Raw genomic sequence first — 5,956 nt, forward strand, 5'->3', positions numbered from 1 at the left:
CATTACTTGTTTTAGGTCAAGAATTGCAACATGTGGAGATAAGCAGTTGTGGATTCTCTGTTCCTGGAAGTGTAAGTGCAGGTCAAACAGAAGTTTGTCCAGGGTGATTTAGGTGGGGAGATCTGCCTTGACCATGGGTTGGACTAAATGACCACTTGAGGACCTTTCTACCCCTGTAATTCTATTTAAAAAAACTTATTATGAATGAGATATGGTAAAGGAAAACAGGCCAAGGATTAAATACAGCATCTACTATAGGTAGTTAATTGATAAGTCTCTTTCTACCTGTGTGCCCTGGGTTTTAAAATAGGCTTTCATGTATAATTCCAAATGGGACAAAAAGGGTAAATGGAAAGACTGCCTCTGCACTCTTTCCCTGGAAGTTTATCAATGTTCTTATTCAGGCCAGTACATAATAAACTGGTGAATGTGTGTAGGACCTGCTATCACAGGCTTTCTGCTGCACAGTTCTGCCTCTATAAGGTATGAACAATTCAAATACCAGAGGCCAAAGTCTAAAATGGGTTGTTTTTTTTTTGTCCTGGGGAAACATGACCAGCTGATCATTATGGACTGTTGGGAAATTTCCTGAAATAACATTTAAGCATACCTCAGTGTGTGATCGGGTCCACTCTAACAGTATTTGCTCACTGGACACTCTTGGCAAGAGAAGGGAATTACTGCAATTTGGGAATTTATCTAAAGGAAAAAAAGGGATTAGCAGGGCAGGGAATCCAAGGAGTAAGAACCTGCTTAAAATGGATTTTTTTTTAAAGACAGCTCTGGAACAGCAACAGCCTCTTCCTATGCTACAGGACTTGTGTACAAACACCCCTTTCTATGCTTTTCTAAAATATGACACAACCTTTTTCCCTGGCTGGGGTTTGACAAATCAAACTGGATACAAAACTGTAATAGCAAAAACCTGGCTTATCACAATTGAACTAGTTGCTTGAGCTATTTTGGGGCTGCTTGTCCTAAAATTCTCTCTCAACCTGAAACTTGCTGAGGCAGGCGGACTGAAAAGTGTTAACATTAACCCTAGCCTGTAGTTACTAGAACTTGTCCAGCTCGAACTAAATAGAGAGAAGCTTCAGGCATGGAGTCAGGTGTTTTCACACGCCCTGCCCCATAATCCACACCACTGCATGTTGCAGTCACATGATTACAAACAACAGAGAGACTAGTTGCAGTCAGATTTTGAACCAAGCAAAGCCACTTGCTTCAGCACTGCTACTGTAACTGTCACTTCATGCACATGTTATTCCTCTATGAACTTTTAAGGTTTTATGTCATTATTCTTTGCCACTGAGGATGACCTGACTACCTGCTACAGTACTTCCAAACTACTGACAAAGCAGCCTGTAGAAAACCTGTGGGCCAGCTATTAAATATTCCAACGTGTCATGGGATCTTCAAAAATGGGCTTCTGCATTCCCCTAGTGCGGCATGGATTTCCTTGTGTGCACAAGATTTATGAGCCTTGGAGGAGGAAGTTCAAAACCGTTTGGCTCTGTCCAAGGGTAACATCACGCAGCCCTCAGAACCTCTACAAAGCAGTTACCCAATAGGAACTGCTGCATCATAGGGACTGTGAAGCTTGATAACCAGTTTTCCCAGATGGTTTTAATCAACATCCATCATCCTTCATGGCTAATTTGGTGGTGCACTCGGACCCCTTCAGAGAGCTCAGTACTGCTTGTGGTAGCTAGGTTTTAAATTTAATTTCCCCATTTACCTTTGACACCTTTTTGTGTTCTTGTTCTTTTACCAGCTGATCATGTAGCACAGCTAAACATACGAGCTGTGGCCTTTGGGCTTGGAACAGCCTTAGCAGGGCCTTCTGCCCTCCCCAGTGCACTTGCTGCAGCAGGTTGGTGTGGCAGAGCGACTTGGCATGAAGAGTGATATGCTCCAACAGGTGCAAGTGTGTGGAAAGCCTAAGCAGAGCCCTTGGGAGCAGTTACAAACTGTCCTGGCATCCCTTCATTCCTGTCCTGTTTACCCAGCCCAAAGCCACAGTGTCTTAGTAGTGGACATTGCCTCTCCCTGACCAAAGGTCAGGCTGTGCACTAAGCAAGACTGCCTTAGCTGCATTCCTAGGGCAGCTGGAATCTTCTCATGTGCAAAGTCCATCAGCAATCCCTTAGACAAAATAATGGACAAAAGATGTGCACATGAACTTCTTTCCCAGGGGCAGAAGCAGCACCTGAAGCCTGGGGGTGGTCTGCAAATGGGAACAGAAATTGAAGGCTGATCATGCAGGCATCTTGCATAAAGAATTATGCCAAATTTGGAACTAGACCCATTGCTTTAACCCAGATTAGGATTTTCTAACCAAATTGAATTTATTGAGAGAGAGGGAGACCTTGGCACGGCCAGCCAACCCCAAATAGGGTTGCAGAGCTGCAAGACACAAAGGCAACACAGTATTTTAGGAGAGAGGGGAGGAAATTTGCAAGGCCAGCTCATAGCACCCACATTTCCCAAACATGAACTGCTTGAGAATAAAGCAAGAACCCCTGATCCTTGGTCAATGTTTCATGGGGGGAAGAGCTGTGCTACAGGCCTGTGAGTGACTTCATTTCTACTGGGCTCTGAGTGAGAGACCAAGTAGAGGGGGCTGAATGGAGACAAGCTGTGTTGAACAGTGGGAGGAGGCCACAGCTAGAAAGAAAACCATCCATTTGACCTGATGCAACATCTTCAGAAGCCAGGACTCTGATCAGAGCAAGGTCTCAGATAGGCTTACCAGGATCTGTTTCAAGACCTTTCATCCTTCTTGATCTTCCAGCAGCTTTTGGTTCTGCCAGCTGTGCCCTCTTCCAGCTGCTGGAATTCTGTCCTCCCCCATTTGCTTTTCTTCTGTGGATTTCTTCCCTCTTGCCCCTGCCACATAGTTTCTGCATTTCCATGTTTACCTGTCTCCTCTAACTAATCCTGTATCTTAACCTGTTGTACCCTCAACTTAGGAGGAGTTCAGTTGGAATCATACTATCTTCCTTTTCTCACTGCCAAGGCTGCTGCCTCAACAGAGCTACTCTGTTGCTCAGGGCCAGATTTTGTCACCTTCATTTCCCCTCCTCCATGCACATTTAAGCTGTGCCCAAACCCTGCTACTCTTTCCTAGAGATGTGTCCATTTCTTTATATCCCATGTATCCAATCATGGATAAAAACTCCTGAAAGACTGCTTCAGGCTCAATTCTAGGAAAAACTCCTTCACAGCCAGGGTGTCTATACTGTGGAACAAACTCCCTCCAGAGGTGCTGCAATCACTTACCCTGGAAATCTTCAAGAGGAGACTGAACAGTCACCTCACTGGGATCACCTGACCCCCAGCTGTCTTTCCTGCCCAGTGCAGGGGGGCTGGACCCGATGATCTTGCGAGGTCCCTTCCAGCCCCTAACAATCTATGTACTGAGTCTCTCACACCAGCACTTGTCTTTCTCCCCCGTCTTAATATACTGCCTCCTTTTTGGTGTTTGTGCCATCTCTCCTTCTCCCTATACAGAACACTGACATGGGAAGAATCCCTCCTATTTCAAAAATCTTTTATTAAAACATTTTTACTTAATGTCGCTATTTATTACATCTGCCTCTCTGCTGTATGCTCTGCTCCTTTCTCCTAAATACCTACCCAGTCCTTTTGGGTGGGAACTCTGCCACCTTACTGCAAGGTGCTGCTTAAATGCATCACAACCACTGCTGTGATAGGGCCAGGGAGTCAGTTTGGGGAAACTGGCAGCTAGAGAATACAGCAACTGGGCTCTTGCTTTTACTGACAGATTTGGAGGGATCAGGTTTGAAAAGACAGTGGTCCTGCAGCTAGGGCACTGGACAGCACTCAGCCAGGTTTGATCCCCAGCTTTCAGACGGTATGCTGTGCTGTAGTTCACTACCCGTGCACAGAGATCATTTCACTTCAACCAGTATCAGCAGTAGTTGTGGGTCAAGCTTTTGGCAGGCATGGCACAAATGAGCTCCACAACCTCCTCAGGCACTACTCTGACTCCCTTCCCCTGCCCAATCTGCTGCCCTTCCTGCTCCCAGCCCTGTGCTCCCTGTCCTATCTGCTACTTGACTTTCTGCTCCTTGCCCAATTTGCTGCTGTGCTCCCTCCCTCATTTGCTGTGTGCCATACACAGAGGATACTCGTGCCACTCATGGCATCTGCACTGCAGGTTCACCACTCCTGCAATAGCTAGGCAGTCAGGCAAGGCTGCAGGTTGGCATGCTGAACCCTGGCCTGACTCTTCTCCACCTGAGACTAGGCTTACTCTGCAAAGCAAGGCTTGCTTTCTTTAAGGAGTATTAAACTGCTGCTTGAGTCCAAATGTCTGATGGGACCAAGCCCTGTGCCCTGTAGCGCTGCCCAGACTCTGCCTGTTGTTTGCAGCATGGGAGTGACTGCCTTGAGTGACTTGTCCAGATTCTGGCCCCTGCACTGCCCCCCACTTCCCTGAATGCAGCTCCAGGAAGTTTCGCACAAGGCCCTGCAAGAGGGTGACATAGTGATTGGAAACCACCGCATTGTTCTCAAAGAGATGATTGTGCAGGGATGGGAAGAGGCCTGGCTCCTCGCTCATGTCAGTCAGGATGGCCAACTCCAGCGCTAAGCCCCAAGTCTCAGGCTGCCTGGAGTCCCTGAAGAGCCACATGGAAAGGCCAAGGATCTTCTCTGCTCTACGAATAACTCTCCGCACAGATGCAGCAGGGAGATGCAGCCCTCCCCTTTTCTCCAGGAACAGGAGGGCACTACCTGCAGGCTCCACACCAGAGGAAGACAGCAGAGCAGCTCGACACTTGGCACAGGGCAGAAGTGGCAGCATCTTCTGTACTACAAAGCATGCGATAGAGGTGGTTTTGTCTTCCTCCACCTGAGCAAGAAGGGATGGGGCTAGGTCTATGGCACTGGGGACCTGCCTGGAACCTAGATACCAGTGATCCAGCCAGATTTTCCCCTTTTCCAGGGGCCAAGTAGCCTGCAGCTGGAGACTGGCCCGTCTGTTCAATGACACATCCAGCAGACTAGGGACACTGGTTCCCAGCTTAGTGAGACCCTTGTGCAGGACGTGTCTGTACGCAAGCTGGAAAGCCTGCACAGTGGGAGTCCCTCGCTCACCGCAGGCCTCCTGAATGGCCTCCAACCACCACTGCAGAGGGTCTAGACTCCACCAGCCAGGGAGCAGGTATGGCATAGGCCTGTCCTCTGCCTCCAGGTAGGTCCTTGACATCTGCTGCAGACTGCGCAGGTTCACTAGGAAGCCCAGAAAGCCCCAGCGGTGTTTGCTGAGTCCCAGCAGCTCCCCAGAGGCATCCCGCAGCTTGCGTAGCAGGTTCTCATATTCATTGCAGAGGCTATTGAGGAAAATGGAGCTGGTGCGTGTCAGTGGCGCCTTGGGCCCTTTGCCATAGACACTCCGACTACTGCAGTTATCAAACACCCTGCCAATCAGCTGGAGAAAATGTGCTGTCACCTCATAGCCCTGAAACTGGGGCAAACCCAGGCTGGCAACAAAGTGCAGGGCCTGGGCTGTGCTCTCGCTGAACAGCTGTGCAGCCCCATTTCCCCACATCTGCTGCCCTGACAGGCCCATGCCGTCCAGTCTGCAGACAACTTCCTCTTGCTGTAGCAGCCCCAGGCGCAGGATGTAATCCCAATAGATGGCCTTGCCACTCACCTGAAGGCTCCTATGTGCCTGCAGCGTATTGTGAACAAGTGTGAGCAGGTGGCAGGGGTCAAAAAAGTAGGTGACCTCGAGCACTGGTGTGGCAGGGTGGAAGAACGTGGATTTCACGGAGACTCCATCGACCACCACCCCCAACCGCCGGGCTGTGTCCACGCTGGGGGCTGTGGCATCGGAAGTCACGGAGACCACCTGAATTCCAATGTCATGCAGCTTGAGGATACAGTGGCGCAGAAGCTGAGCCTGAATGTCACCGGTGAGCGTAGC

This window comes from Gavialis gangeticus, unplaced genomic scaffold (genome assembly GCF_001723915.1).
Source record: "Gavialis gangeticus isolate Ggan-Ray unplaced genomic scaffold, GavGan_comp1, whole genome shotgun sequence".
Classification (NCBI taxonomy): domain Eukaryota; kingdom Metazoa; phylum Chordata; order Crocodylia; family Gavialidae; genus Gavialis; species Gavialis gangeticus.